Below are 17053 nucleotides of genomic sequence, written 5' to 3'. Positions count from 1 at the left end.
TTATTATTTATTTCATAAATAGTGTTATTTATTTCCTGTTTTTTCTGTGAAGAACTCAGAGGGTTATTTAGTTATTATTTATTTTATTAATATTGTTATTATTTGTTTCCTGACTTTTTCTGTAAAGAACCTGGAAAGGGTTATTTGGTTATGTGTGGCTTTCTGGAAAACAATACATTTTTTAAGCTCCCCTACGATCGTCACACTTTTTCTGTTACAAACTGACACCGGCCCCCCATCAGAGAAGGGAAAAGTTATGTGGCCCTCACAGGAAAAAGTTTGGGGACCCCTGCTTTACAGCAATTAAGCCACATAAAATGCATGCTAATCAAGAACTCCAAATTCAGTCAATAATGTGTATCGTGTAGTAGTTTGAAATGAATAATACCCCAATCTAGTATTTTTTTTCAAACATTTAACATTACATTCTCTTTGTAGTTTGTCTATCATCTCCTATAAAACTTTCTTACTCAATGTTTTTCCAATAGTTACACATAAAATAAAAATCTACCAATAATCCCCTTCAACATCAAAAAGATAAAAACAATTTACCATTAATTTCAGACATGAAGTTACCGTATTTTCACACCTGTAGAAAGAAAACAATCTTTTATAAATTAATTTGTCCAACTGTTCAAATTAATGTATTCATTTTCCTCTTAGTTTTAAATCTTGGCAAATAACGCTTCTCTTTTGTGTCACCTTTGAATTTGGAAGGCTGATTTTGTCAACAAAAAGACCCCAAAAGTATTTTTCACCAAAAAGAGAGCTTTATTGGAACTACCAAAAAGATGACCCGTTAAATCGGTTTAAAAAGTGATTCATCTTATAATATGACAAAAGTATAAGGACATTGTACTACTTATTTATTTTGAGCAAATTCATTTCTTTCACACCATATTTCTACTAATGTTTCTTAGATCCTATATTCAATATATCAATTATTTTCATTAAAATGTATCATGTTTGAATAACACTATTCTTATTGGATTTGCTAGCAAATCAATAGACAAAAACTATATTTTTTCAAATTTCTTAGGCATGCCTTTACTGTGAAAACATTTTCCATATTATTTAGATCACATTATTGATTATTTACTTTGTAATTTCCTAATGTAGGCTCTACTATTTCGGATAGAATTGTGAAGTAAGTAAAATCTTCAACGACACTCAATTTTCTTATACAGTAATACCTTGACATATAAGTGTTCCAACATACGAGAAATTTGAGATACGAGGAAAATTCTGAGCAATTTTTTTGCCTAGAGATACAAGACAAATTTGAGATATGAGCATTCCAGATGGTTCCCAATTGTGAGTCGGTAGTAAATTAGAACAAATTTTGGTGGGTTTTTATAGGATGGAAATTGATTAATTTGTATTGTGTTCATTTCTATGGGAAGATTGACTTGAGATACGAGTAAATTGACATAGCTCGATCCCGCAGTAAGCTCGTATCTTAAGGTATTACTGTATTTGAATCATTTGAATCGCTATTGTTAGGTCTGTAATACAACTTTAGGAACAGGCACAAAAAGAGCGGGATCAATTTAAAGGAAATAGGTTTATTACCAGACTGCAGGATGGAGAGGGAGCTCTAACAGTGGAGAACCGCTCAGCCTGGTGTCCTTTGCAACTCTATCCATTGAACAGTGACACGACAGCGATGTAGGACAGAGTTTATGCAAACAAAACGTTGGGCGGGTATGGTTAGGTCAGCAACACTTGCTATGGACGTTCCCACTTTGGGTTGTGCTAGTGCTTCTTCTTTATACTGTAGGTTGAGCACCCGGGCTCCTAGCACTACCGTTGGTCCATTTCCTGTTGAGAAGGAGTCTCCTTCTGCTAACCCAAATTCAATGCGTTTCCTTAAAGATTATTTGCATGCTCTAAATTGAAAATTCAAAAAATAGAGCTGTGAAAGTACTTCATATTTAATGCTAAAATTCAAATGTAGCTTATAAATAATTAGAATATTAACTATCATCAGAGATCATCACTACATCACTCCGCACAGACATTGAGGTATGGTCCTCCAAGGCAAGAGCACTTCACCTCATAGAACTAGCAGTACCATCAGAGGAGGGGATCGAGACCACCTAAGAAAGGCCGAATACTTGAATCTGATAGCCGAGTGCCAGAAAATCGTCTGGAAATGCACCATCCACCCAGTCGGGGTTTGCTGCCGAGGCAACGTTGGGCTTCTCCCACTGTTTTTAATCCCAACATTCATTCATTTTCTGAAATGGTAAATCTCATATAGGGGGTGCTGGAGCCTATAACAATAGGAATGCTACGTCGGAACTGTGGCATTGATTTGAGTCTTCTGCATTCATTCTCTGATACTCATTGAACTCATTGATATTCATTGATTGGCAACAGCGTAATAATGTTGCCAAAATAATTCAGAGACTTTTTGTACTTTAAAAGTGGCAAAATGACAAAAAAAAATCGCACATTTTCATGTATTTTGACTTTTAAATTGTGAGTATGGCTCTGAAGGAATAACATTTGAAAATGGGAATTGTTTATGGCTCTCTCTTTCAGAAAGGTTCCCGACCCCTGCTCTAAAGAAACACCAAAAACAGGATATTGGATGGAAAAACATTTTTATTTGTTCTAATTCGCCATCTATTAACAAAGTAACAAATAACTAGTGGTTTAATAGGACTAAAATGTGTTTAATAGTAGTAAAATTAGACATACTTTTTGCATGGCAATGCGCTTTAATAGTAATAAAATGTGTTTAATAAAACTAAAATTAGACAGATTTCGCGGAGGGTACAGAGAGGGACATAGAGGGGGGACTTTCCACGGCAACGCACTCGTAACCGAACAAACAAATTTAAATTAACTTGGATTAATATATACAGACACACTCAAACAGACGTTTAATGTAACTACACAAAACTGAAATCTATTTTTTAATTTTTTTTTTTTACCTTCGTTCTCCGGGTTAGCTGTTTGCCACGCCTCCACCCTCATGTTCGCTATCGATGGGCTGTTTGCTGTTGTATTTCCTTCAAAATATTCCGAAAATGATGCACACAAATGTCCTCACAATAGGATAACCCACGACCACTTGCCAATGAGAAGTAGTCTTGAATTAGCGATCGCTCCGTTAACTGGAGCTAACAGGCTAATGGGGGAAAAACACTGAAAAAATGCAACGCTCCGCTCAGTGCTCCCAGAGACGTTACAAAGAGGGATAGTTGCGACCAGAGATATTACACGAGGAGTTGCTGGGGAGAGAGCCAGTGCCCCTGATGTTCTTATGAGCAGCCAACGAGTAGTAATATATACTATGCTGCTCGTATTAGCGATCACTCCAGCATTTGCGCTGAGTGACGGAAAAAAACACTGAAAAAAATGCAACGCTCCGCCCAGTGCTCGTAGATATCTGTTATACACGAAACAGATGCAGCAAAAAAGACAGTGCGCTACAATGATAAACAGCCTCTCATGTCTTGGCCACCTGGCTTTCTCGCATCTCAAAATTTTTCTCTTATCTAGAGAATTATTTGCTTGAAATTTTCCTCGTATCTTGAGCTGCTCATATGTAGAGGTGCTTGTATGTAGAAATGATAATAGACCTGCTATTGAATAAAAGATAATGCTTTTTTTAATGCCTCCCCTTTGGCGAAAGCATTTTAACTAGATTAAAATGTAAAACATAAAATAATGTTTACAATGAAAAGGCTCCAAAAAAGATTTGACTAATTTTAAGGAGCTACATCACCAGTGAAGAAACTTTTCTGACCAATAGTGCCATACTTTGAAAAATGCACCTATAAACAGTTTTCAACTCATGTTGCTGTTGACGAGAAAACTACAGTAGTAAGTGCTGCATTGTGACGAAATGAATGTATGGTGCCCTCTTCCGTTTGGTTTCATTTCTGTGAACAAGAAATGCAGTCATTTTATAATTGGAAAATGGTGAATCATTTATCTTTGTGTCTTTGCAGGTTTCAGAAATGATCTTGGTGCTGATGGCCAGGAGTCTGTTGACCTTGAAGGGGTAGTTGAGCTCCCACAAATCAAAGAGAAGCCAGAGTTCCCTCAACAACAGCACAAGAAAGAAGAGCAATCTCCAATCAAAAAGGAGGAGCAAAATGTCACCGGGTCAACTGGAAGAACTGAAGATAATCTGGCCGGGGCCAACAGAGCGGCCCAGACTGTGAACTGCAGCTCAGCAGAAGGAATGCAAGCAGACAATGTCATCACTCCTCCACCAGATGGTGACAACGTGCTTCATAATGATGAAGGTCATAAGAAAATATCCCAAGTGGGTCCGTGGGTCCGTGGGTCCGTGGGTCCGTGGGTCCGTGGGTCCGTGGGTCCGTGGGTCCGTGGGTCCGTGGGTTTCAATCCAAAAATATTAATTTAGAAAACCAATTAAACTGAATGGTGACTCTTCACAATTTTTTTCACTCAATAAAAAAGACTGGCTGTCAGTTTTCCTTTTAAGTTAAAAAGGATTCAAATAAAAATGTGATTCCCTTTTTATAAAAGGATTCTAAATAACTAGACATCTCAAAAATACAAGAGAATATTTGCACTCGGGTGGCTCAAAACGGATTTGGGAAAATTTTAAGGGCCTGTGAGGATACTTCACTAACCAATAGTCCCTTTCTTAGTAAAACACACTAAAAACAGTTCACTGTTGACTGTGATTGTTTGTGCTACGTGGGCAACCTCATGAATGTATGGTGTCCTCTTCAGTTTAATTTCATTACTGTGGCAACCAGCAGATTAGTAAATTATTCCACTGCCAATATAAGACTTTAGAGTCCCAGTCTAACCTAAAGGATTTCTAGTTGGATTTGACAGTTTATAAAATACAGTCATACCTCTACTTACGAATGCCTCTAGGTATGAAATTTTCAGGTTATGAAATTATTATATGCAAATGAGTGACTCGAGATATATGAAGAAGATCCAGGTTACCAAATCCCCCAAAATGGATTTCCTTATGTTCATTTTTATTATATATATTGTCGTGGATGCATTGATTCTCACTTTAGAACATTGCTACCCTCTACTAGGCTTTCATTTCATCGCTCTCATTCTATCTTCTATAATCACAATAAACACATTCAATTCAATTGGTTGTCTCACAACTACCACTATCCATGTTTCAAGATTCTTTCTTACATACCTGTCCACCTCAACCAAATGCTCTTATTAATGATTGCAATTCCCTTTATTAAGTGATTAAATACCATACAAATGCAACGCGGCACATATTCACATACACGCACAGGGCACAGGTAAAAGGGTAAAATGTAGCTTTCAGCCCTGGTAGGAAATGCTCTTGCCGCCATCTGGCAGACGAACACAGGTATTACGTCTCCCATAATAACGGCCGCGGAGGGAACTAATTCAGCAGTGCAGGGCACATTTTCACATGTTTTTTTTATTTTAAGACCTTAATAAATCATTTCCTCATTTTCTCTCATTGCTTGTTTGCTCACATCTTTAATACAAAATTGGGATGCTTTTATTAATTTTAAAGGGTTTAGCTGGTAGTTGTGTGAGGACCGTGGAACAAATTAGAAAAATTACATATAGTACACCTCTACTTATGAAATTTTCAAGTTGCGAAAAAAGTTCTGGAGCCAATTAATTTGGTTAGAAGTATGACTGTATATCATTTATCTTTGTGTCATTGCAGGTTTCAGAAATCAGCCCCCCCAATTCGAAGGGGAGGAGCCCGAGTTTCCTCAAGACCAAAAGAGAGAAGAGGAACTTGAAATAAAAATGGAGGAAGAAGATGTCACCTGGTCAACTGGTGAGGAGTCTTTTAAGATAGAAGAGGATCTGAGCAGAGCCAGTGGAGGGGCGGAGCCTGCAAACACCTCTGCATGGCCCCAAATTAAAGAGGAAGCAGAGCTGCCTCAACAGCAAAAGAGGGAAGATTAACCTCCCATCGAAAAGGAGGAAGATGTCATCTGGTCATCTGGTGAGCTTTTCAAGAGTGAAGATGATCTCGTAATGGATTTGGTTGCAGATTTACTGTCAAAGACATTTTCAAGACGGACTTATCAAGAAAAGCTGGACATCATTAAGAAAGGGCGGTCAACTCCAAAGCTAGCAACCCTGTCACAACCGGGAAAAGGGTGTGTCCGCCGCTTTCAGTTCGCTAACTACGAGCGCTACCCCTGGCTTACGGGCTCCGAGGAACACTGCAAATTGTATTGCTGGGAGTGCTTGTTATTTGCCACCGATGGACATGGTGTTTGGAGCAACACTGGATTTGCAATTTGTCTTGTTTAACCAAAGCAGCAACGAGACACCAAAGCTCTGCCGGACACTTACAAGCAACGGTGCTCTCCAAAACTTTTGGGGAAACCCGAGTGGAGTTACAGTTTAACGAGCAAGTGCACAGGGAAACGGAGCGCCACAACGAAAAGGTGAAGAAAAATAGGGAAATCTTAAAAAGACTGATGGACTGTGTCATTTTTTTGGGTAAGCTGGAACTTTCATTTCGGGGACACGATGCAAGCGCTGCATCCCCAAACAAAGGAAATTATGTAGAGCTTTTTTCTTTCATTGCTGAGAGAAACACAGATTTACATTACCACCTGTCCACTAATAATATGTTTAGTGGGACGTCGGGCAAATTACAAAATGACCTGATCATTGCCACTGCTGAAGTGATGAGGGAAGAGATCAAAAGGGAAGTTGATAAAGCACCGTTTGTCACTGTTATGGTGGATGACACGACAGATGCGAGTAACGCGGCGCAGCTCGCACTGGTTCTGCGTTATGTCACGGGCAGAGGTGTCAAGGAGCGGTTCGTCAGATTTGAAAATGTTACCAGTGGGAATCAAGCCAACAACATTGCAGGTCTTATCATCCAATTTTTGGTGGAAAATGAATGTCTGGGTAAAGTTGTGGCACAGTGTTATGACGGTGCAGCAGTCATGTCTTCTGGATTTAATGGGGTGCAGGCTAAAGTTAAGGAGAGAGCACCGTTAGCTTTATTCATACACTGCTATGCACATCAGCTTAATTTAGTACTGACTCAGGGGGCATCAAAGCTTAAAGAAAGCAAAATATTTTTCGCTCACCTTAATGGCTTTGCTGCATTTTTTTTTAGATCGCCTCGATGCACACAGCTGCTGGACAAAATCTGCCAGCGGCGTCTCCCTCGTGTGGCACCAACACGGTGGCAGTACGCATCCAGAGTGGTCAATACAGTTTTTGAGAAGAGAGATGCTCTAAAGGAACTGTTTCATCACATCCTTGAGCATCATGACGAGTACGACGAGGAGTCTGTGCGGTGTGCTGATGATTTTAAAGCATGTCTGGATGATTTTGAATTTTGTTTTTTGCTTCACACATTTAACAGCATTTTTGAGCATTCATTCGTGCTTTTTTCAATACTACAGAACAACAAACTGGATGTACAGTTTTGTCTTGCAAGAGTAAAGGAGTTTTGTGACACAGTTGAACGCGAGAGGAGCCGATACGGGGAAATCTACGAGGCTACTGAACGCAGTGCGGGCGCTCCGAGCGCGCGAAGAGGTCAAGTGCAAGATCCTTGGGCGCACTACCACCAACTCTACGACAGGGTTCTGGACAATATTATTTGCCAGACGCAGACCAGATTTCAGGACCACGAAAGACTGGTGTTTGTCTCCCTCCTTGACCCGCAGAAGTTTCGGGAATTCCAGTTAACTTTCCCACATGCAGCCTTCTCCAGCTTAACACAGAGCCACGGAGCACTTTTCGATCTGCCTCGGCTAAGAACAGAACTGACTGTAATGTATGCCATGGATGATTTTGCAGGAAAATCTCCCACTGATCTCCTTGACTTCCTTCAGCAGAAAAATCTGAGTGAGAGCATGGGGCAGCTGTACACATTAGTGTGTTTGGCAGTGACCATCCCCGTATCCACTGCTTCTTTCGAACGGACATTTTCAGTCCTAAATCGAATAAAAACTTATGCCAGAAATACGACAGGACAGGCTCGACTTTCAGCATTAGCTCTGATGGCGATAGAGAAGAACTTCTTGACTGATATGAAACGCACAGATAATCTGTATGAGAGAGTAATTGAAATCTTCTCGAGGAAAGAAAGGAGGATGGATTTTGTGTACAAATAAAAATGATTTTTGGTGAGGAAAATGTGGCTAAATTCCTAAATATTTCAATTTTATGAAGTTATTATTGATGCATTTTTATGTGTCACAGCTGTAGCGACAGTAAAGGTTTTTCTAGTCATGAAATAGTTATTGAGGGTTGGATTGATTCAGACATAGCACTACTGAAGGCCTAGGTGCGAAATGCACGGCCTGCCACTTTATTTAATAAATACAGATTTAAAGTTCAAATATTTATATTTATAATGGGAGCTATTGAAGAAATTAGGTGCTAACACAATACACATTTTTTTGATTTATTAATTTACTCATGTTATTAGCACCTACAGTGGTACCTCAAGATACAAGCTTAATGCGTTCCGTGACTGAGCTCGTATGTCAATTTACTCGTAACTCAAATGAAAGTTTCCCATAGAAATGAACTATAAACTAATTAATTCGTTCCAACCCTGAAAAAACACCAAAAACAGGATATTAGATTGGAAAAACATTTTTATTTGTTCTAATTCGCCATCTATTAGCAAAGTAACAAATAACTAGTGGTTTATTAGTACTAAAATGTGTTTAATTGTACTAAAATTAGACGGATTTTGCGGAGGGGAGAGAGAGGGACAGAGAGAGAGGAGGTGGAGAGAGAGACTTATTCAATTGACTAATTCAAATGAACTTGGATTACGATGCAGACACTCAAAAATAAATGTAATCTAACCTTGCACTAAACTTAATTCTAATTTAGTTTTAAATTTTTATAGCTTTCTTTTCCTGGGTTGGCTCTATTTGTCCCGCCCCCACCCTGACTTTCAGATGCAACCTATCGAGGGTTGTTTGCTTACGTCTTCCCTTCAAAATATTCCGAAAATGACGCACGCGAATGTCCTCCCAATAGGATAACGTACGATCACCTGCCAACTTGTCCGGGAAGTAGTACGCCTCTCGTATTAGCGAACAAGCTCCGCCATTCGCACTGACTAACGGGGAAAAAACCCAGTGAAAAAAATGCAACGCTCCGCCCAGTGCTCGTAGAGACATTACACGAGGGAGTTGCGACCAGAAAGACAGTGCCCATGATGTTCTTATGAGCAGCCTCTCGCGTCTGCTGTATGCTCCTATATCAAAATTTGTCTCGTATCTCAAGATAAATAGTTGCTCGAAATGTTACTCGTATCTCAAATTGCTCGTATGTCGGGGCACTCGTATGTCGAGGTATTACTGTATTTTGTTCAATAGCTCAAAAACCATTTCATATGTTAACACCAAATTAACAGAAGTGATAGGTGATTACCTTCTGTTTATCAAACACCTTTTAGTTTTTAAACGACACACCATTTATTAATTTATTACTGTTATTAGCACCTATTTTGTTCAATAGCTCCAAAACCTTTTCACTTATTGACACCAAATTAACAGGAGTTATAGGTGATTACCTTCTCTTTGTTGAACACCTTTTAATTTTGACATGTTGACACAAAATTTTCAGAAAAGATAGTTGATTACCTTGTGTTTATGGAGCTCCTTTTAGTTTTTCAACAGCACACTCAATTTATTAATTATTCATTTATTACTGTTATTAGCACCTATTTTGTTGAATAACTCCCAGGGCATTTGACCTATTCAGCCCAAATCGGTGATCAAGTGATAGCTGATTACCCCCTGATTATTGTAGACCTTTTATTTTTTCAACGACACTCCATTTATTAATTACGCAGTGCTGGAACTGCATTGTGATGTTATTGCCGGGATTTCCTTCAACAGACTGAAAAAAAATCAATGGCCTTATTTTATTTATTTAAAGAGTAACCTTTATTTGTCAATATGGCATTCTTACACTCATTGCAATTTAATGAGATAGTTGAAATCCACTGCCCGAAGTGCTTGACTGGGATTCGGTGGTGATGTCATCTTCTTTTTTTCTGTTCATGGGCCCTCTTTGACATAAAACCTGAAGGAATAAGGCAACCAAAAATGAAGCGCGGCTGGCTTGACTACGGAAAGAGAAACAGCGGCTCACTTGACCGCATTCTTCTCTTTGACACTTCAGCAAGTGTGCAGAACTGAAGTGCGGACAATGTCCGCTAGAACGACAGCAAAGTTCTAGAAGGATCTTTCTGGGACAAAAGAGCCAGCCCCCCAGCCATGTTCGACTTTTAGCAAAATAATGCACGCAAAGGTCGTTCTTCACAGACTCGAAGGTGGGCCCACTTTTGACGCTCATTTTTTTATAGTGCATACAAGCAGAAGCTGCTTGTGCGACATAGCCTTTCCACTTTCAAGGAGCCGTGGCAGCAGTTTCTCATGGGGCCTCTATTTATGTCCTCTGGTTCTCCGTATTGAGGTTGATGCGAAACAAAATTGGCCAGGTATGAAGCCATGTTTGCACAATCGCCCCCGCCAACATTCCTTATTGGAAGTGGCCAGAAGAATGCCAAAATGTTTGCCAAGTGGATCCAGCAATAACGACAAAGTAGTTGACTCTTATAATCCCAAACCCCTAGCCCCCACAATGGACGCAAGTGTATGCACCACGCGAACATGCACTTGAACAATTGGTTTTCAAGGTGAGCAGTAAGAACTGGGCACATGCGTGCCCAATTGTGTGCGTATGTTATTATCGCGCCGAGGCGTCGAAGCGCGATCAGGGAGATTCGGACCCGGGAGCGGGGAAGCAGGATAGAACGAGACGGGCTGTACTCATGTCAGTAGCTTCAATGACTCAAACGCTTTACAAAATAACAAGGGCTTGTATATGCCAAAACGTAACAGAACCGGAGTATGGGGAATAATACCTTGTAGCGATGTATGGTGTAACACGTAGTGTGTCACGCAGGAATTTACACAGTGTCATGCAGGAACGATCCGACAATGACTAACCATTTGCGTGGTGCTTAAATACCTACATCAGGAAGTAATCACAGATTGTTTGCAGCTGCTCTGACCTGACGGCAAGCCAGGAGGGACAAACGGGCCGCTCCTGACAGCGTACATGCGCGTCCGTATATTTCGTTTTAAGGGGACTGTACAGTAATAACTTGACATAAGAGTGCCCGGACATACGAGGAATTTGAGATGCGAGTAAAATTGTGAGCAAATATTTACCTTGAGATTTAAGACAGGCGGCCCGGTGGATGAGTGGTTAGTGTGTGGGCCTCACAGTGGGAGATGTGGGTTCAAATTCAGGTTGATTCACCTGTGTGCGTATAAGCCACCCCCTGATACACAATTTTCAACTCCATATTCATGGTTTTAATAGGGACTACAAATGTTGAATGAAATCTTAACAAAAGACATTGCATGTGGTATTTCTGAGATACTGTATGAATCAAAAGCACATTATTAGGGTCAATATCATAAGGAAGTTAATATGCCTTTCTTTTTAAATGCAAAATATCAAATTATTCAATTTGAAAAAAGAAATGTCTATCTTGATGTGAACTTGATGATTTTTAATGACAGAAATTAAATTATCTTACCAGAAGTTCAAGATTTTCTGGTGGCCAAATTGCTTCTAATGTCGAAATATCTCGATCTTTTTTCGATGGTTCATATTACAAATGTGCAATTATTTCCTTTCAAAAAGGAAGTAACGTAAGCACAACCAGGAAGTGTGTCCGTAGTGGTAAAGTGTTCAAGTCTCTGGGTGCAATAATAGCATGAGAGACACATTACACAGGTATCAAGGCTGATATTTTAACAATCGACCGCAAGACCTTCAATCAGCCTTAACAACTATTGGGATGTGCTGACATGCTAAACGCTAAAACACATGTATTAAGGCTACTTGCTTCTGGCCACTCGGGGCACATTTAACTAGGGAAGACGGCGGCGCCCTAGGTAAGATGGCGATGCCCGGAGCGAGCAGCGACAGGCACAAGTGAGTTTTTTCACGTTTTATGCAAGAAAAGTTTTTTTTTCTTGAATTTTCTTCATAGACATTAAAATAAATTTTGTTTAGTGTTTTATCTGTTGATCTTTTCTGTATTTTGAAATAAACATGTAGGCCGTTTGGCAGATATTACAGCAGAAGAGAACATCTCCACCCTTATCTCAGTGAAGCACAATCAGAACCCTTTGAAATTGTGTAAGAGCATTGGGCAACAACAAAAAAAGGAGAGACTCCTCTGCCTGGAGGATCTTAAAGAAGCAATGGTAATAATAAAAAATATATCTATTGACAATTAAATTGAATGGTATGGAATAAATATATATATGTAAGTAATGAGGGTACCACACTGTTAGAATACAGTTAACAGAGATTGATATTAGAGACCAGCTGATCGCAGGGCACAAGGAGACGGACAACCATACATACTCAGACCCAAACCTAGGGGCAATTTTAGAGTGTCCAATCAGTCTACAATGCATCTTTTTGGGATGTGGGAGGAAAACGGAGTACTCAGAGAAAACCCACGCAGGCCCAGGGAGAATATGCTAATTCAACACAGGTGGACTGACCTGGATTTGAACCCAGGACCCCAGAGCTGTGAGGCCGACGCGTGAACCACTCATCCGCCGGGCCGCCCATTCATAGATATTAATCATTACATTTTATTATTACTAAATCATGTATGTGTAGTAGACATGCACCTGCTTATGGCAGGTGTGATACTGGTGTGTGCCCATAGTGAGCAATGATGATGTTGCTCACACCGGTACTCCGTGTGCTCAGGGAGGTTGTCTTTCTGCCCAAACAAGCTAAAAATTAGAGCGAACATTGGGTATAAGTGTGTATGGTTGTCTGTCTCCTTGTGCCCTGCGATCGACTGGCCACCGCGACCCGAGAGAGGATAAAGCCGTTCAGAAAATGAGAATCTCGGCTGAAATGCTTGCACTTTGTTTTTGGTCTCTTCAATTAAAACTCTTTAAGTATACCATGAATGTCCTGGTTTCCCTGCGATAGGCTACACTCCCTCCTTCACCCCCACACTACGTGACATTATGACAAGTCAAAGAAATGGGCTGGTAAATCGGGCTGCTGCTATTCTCCTTTTCACTCACTGCCAGACCACAGGTAACTAAATTGTGGGAATCTAGACATTATTTGCAGAGGCAATCATTAATTTGTGGAAAAAATCTTGCATCTTCATTCGCTTCAATTTTAAAGTCAAGCTTCCATGGAATTGCTACACAGATAATGGAAATTCCCCTTCTACATAACAATTGAGACGGACAATCATGCACACACACACACCCATACCTAGGGGCAATTTAGAGTGTCCAATCAACCTACCATGCATGTTTTGGGAATGTGGGAGGTAACCGAAGTACTCAGAGGAAACCCACGAAGGCCCAGGGAGAACATGCAAGCTCCACACAGATGGACATGACCTAGCTTTGAACCCAGGACCCCAGAGCTGTGAGGCTGACGCGCTAACCACTCACGCCAAAAATGTGTGCATTTAATTTAATATTCCTACACTTTTAAAATACAAAAAATCTCTGAATTCTTTAACAACATTGTTATGCCGTTGATTTGCAAAAAGGAGTCTCATAAAAAAAATTCATTATGGTTAAAGCGAAGCTAGAGGTACCGTCAGTGACACGGTGGTGTGCAAACGTGACACTCCTATTAGTGTGTTCGGGACTCAGCTCTCTCACCAGTGGTTTCACATTTTATTTTACAGGTTAGTGAAAAGCCATAAGCAATCCAACCAAAGGACCATAAACAGCCCATGAATTAATTGGCAGTGGTGGGATTTGGACCCACGCCTCCTGAGAGACTGGAACTTAAATCCATGGCTTAGACCACTTGTCCACACTACCTTGAATGAGTCTGAATGAGGGATTGTGGACTTGTAAATTTTGAAATAACGTTAAAAACACTTATATTAAAATATTAAAATGTGTTATTTGTTACTTGCAATAAGATCAACCACAATGTAACATTTAAACATTTTTTTTTCCAAGATGGCGCCGTCACGCGGAAGCCAGTGGTAGTAGCTCTGTCCACTCTTATTTCTTTTTCGTGTTTTACAGCCCTTCTATCTTTTTTTAAATTACATTTAAATATTTCTTAATACATTCCTTATTACTTTACTTTGTACTTTATACTTTTTACTTTAATGTTTTTACAACTTTCTTTGTTCTGTTAGCCTGGCTTTCTTCTGCCACTTCTTTTTTGGAACCATCAGCCATGCCTACGCTGTCATACACATGGGACTAGCTGTTACAATACGCAGCAGAAGGAGAAACACCTCGGTGCCGCTGGAAATTTGGAGCTGGACAAAAGTGCCGGGAGAAGAAGCAACGCTTCTGACCAACCATTCCATCATGGGATAAGATGGAAGAGCTGTCGGTGCTTACCAGGCCGGAAGCGGAGTCCTGCTCTGCTGCTGTTGTCTTCAGCTCCAGACTACTGAGGAACTGTGTGGATAAGCTTGGAAGAGTGACTCTGCATATTCTCTACCTCGGTCACAGTCTGCAGAAGTTCCCCATCTTATGGAAGACTTCCTGTTTGTGGTTCCAGTTTTTGCCCAACTTTACAACGTCTTTTTGAGTCTGTATCCGTTTTAGCTATCCCAACCAACATGGCGCCGTTCAAGTGGCAGCCGGCGGCGGTAGCTCCGTCCACTCTTGCTCGTTTTGTGTTTTTGCTGCTTTTCTGTCTTAATGATTTGATTTGGTGATTCTTAATGATCCCATTTACTTTGATTTACTTTGTACTGGGTGCTTTTTGCTTTGTTGTTCTGTCTAATCACCCTCTGCTACTGTCACAATGAAATTTCCCGAATACGGGATGAATAAAGTTATCCAATCCAATCCAAAACCAAATGTCCTTAAAATTACCTAACTTTTTCTCAAAATGTAGCTTTTCGATTTAGTGTCACGTCTAGCTAGACTCGAACTGGACTTCGAGCTGCTGTCTTCACGCTGTGGCATTAAGAGACCAAATTTAACATTATCGCCCCCTCTGTCTAAAATCTGAATTGAGAACTTGGTATTTTGAGGTATTGAGACAGTAGAGGGCGATAATGCTACAGTACGTTGGCTGCCAACAACCGTAAAACCTCAAGTGGAAGAAAAAGAAGAAGAAGAAGGGATTCGGGCGTTCATTTCTGCATGGCTAGGGTTTTAACTTTTTGTTTGTGCGCCTCTTGTTTCTCCTCAATTTAATTTAACTTAAATGAAACGAAACCTCGACAACATGCTCAACATTAAATAGTTTGTGGACTCGAACGTCAGTCCGTTTGTCTTCAATCCGTTTTGGGAGTCGTACTTTAGCCTAGCCTAGCTGGCAGCTAACAAAGGAACACGTCGTCTGCATCAGTACGTCGTCAAGCGAACAGAAAAAAGTGTGAAAAATGTCTGGGAGAACGACGCCGGTTGCGGCAAAGTTTCAGAAGGAACTTTATGGCGTGAAAGAGGATCTCTCATGTCATCAACATTCTATTGTTTGCAAAATGATACAAGCTAAAGTTGTTCTTCACAAACTCGAAGGTACGTTCACATTTGACGATCATAAATGCATGATCGACCGATATATACTTTACGTTACACAATTAATATTTCATAATGAAATATTTAACGGTGTGGCATTGTTGTTTCTGATCGTGACTTTACTGAATGAATCGAAGCACGACAGCGCATAGCGTTATGGGTAGAACTGAGAACGTGCTACAATGATGAACCACTAGATGTCGCTAACTGCTGAATATTCATTACTATAATCTGTAACATCTTCCTTCCTTTAGATTACTGTTCTGCAGTGGCGGGCGGTGCATTTTCTGGTAGCGCCTTCAACGTATCAATCCAACCCTCAAAAACTATTTTATGGCTATAAAACCTCTACTGCAGCTACAACTGCGACACATAAAAAATAATCAATAAATTAATGCACAAAAATGGGATAAAATCCACTTCCTAGCAGCATTTCATGATTAAATACAAATACTGGAGCTTTTCAGACATTAAAACCAGCTCAGGGGGGTGATTTTCCCGGGAAAAGACAGCGATGAACGTCAATGGCGTACGGGCAAACATTGCCCGAAAATGGGGTAAAATCCAACCGAACAGCATTTCTTGATTAAATACAAATACTGGAGCTTTTTAGACATTAGATCCGGGCCCGGAGTATCATTTCCCCGGTAAAAAGACAACGATGAATGTCGATACGTCCATACGTGAAATGACAAAAAATGCACTAAAATTAGGTAAAATCCACTTCCTAGCAGCATTTATTGATTGAATACAAATACTGGAGCTTTTGAGACGTTACAACCAGGCCAGGGGGGTGATTTCCTTGGGAAAAGACAGCGATGGATGTCAATGGCGAAACGGCAAAAATTGCACTAAAATGGGATAAAATCCCCATCCTAGCAGCATTTGGTGATTAAATACAAACACTGGAGCTTAAATACATACACTGGAGCTTTTCAGATATCAGAACCGGGCCCACAATTGAAATATTATTTAGGAATATAGCCATATTATACTCACCCAAAATCTTTTTTACACAATATCCATCCTCCTTTCTTTCTTCCTTCTTTCCTATCGCCATCGAAGGTAATGATGAAAGTCGAGCCTGTCCTGTCATATTTCCGGCATAGTCCGTTTTGAAAATGGCTTTAAATCAACACAACAATATATTTGCTTGTGCAGCTAAGTTAGCGCACTGAAAGTGGAACGCACACACCATTTTCCCGGCTGTAACAGGCTTGCTAGCTTCGGAGTTGACCGCCCTTTCTTAATGATGTCCATTTTTTTATGGAAAAGTCCGTCTGGAAAATAGCTTGGTGAGCAAATCTGCAACAGAATCCATTCGTTTTTGCCTGTTTTTGCTGTGAGTCGGCCATTGTGGGTGGAGTTTGCGATCTCTGGCTGCCTCACTATGGCTTTGGCCCGCCTACTAGCCAATCATAGTTGGTGAAAGCAATGACGTATCCCAGCCAGCAAAATGCTAATGCGTATGAAAAAGCATTGTGGGGTTGCAACTCGAAATCTGATTGGTTAAA

The 17053-nt window shown here is 40.3% G+C and overlaps 1 long non-coding RNA gene and 1 pseudogene across 2 annotated transcripts in view; both read left to right on the top strand.

Annotated features, from left to right (window-relative positions):
• The window catches only part of LOC144065907 (uncharacterized), a 215196-nt pseudogene that overhangs the window by 105911 nt on the left and 92232 nt on the right, over positions 1-17053 (top strand). The gene's annotated exons all lie outside the window — the stretch shown is intronic.
• Positions 6756-8133, top strand: LOC144065963 (uncharacterized). The gene is made up of 2 exons (XR_013297363.1): positions 6756-7285; positions 7395-8133. It is a non-coding gene; the product is annotated as an uncharacterized LOC144065963 (long non-coding RNA).

Source organism: Stigmatopora argus, chromosome 20, assembly GCF_051989625.1.
Source record: "Stigmatopora argus isolate UIUO_Sarg chromosome 20, RoL_Sarg_1.0, whole genome shotgun sequence".
NCBI lineage: Eukaryota > Metazoa > Chordata > Actinopteri > Syngnathiformes > Syngnathidae > Stigmatopora > Stigmatopora argus.
The sequence above is the reverse complement of the archived record's forward strand: the minus strand, read 5'-3'. Positions and strand labels throughout refer to the sequence as shown.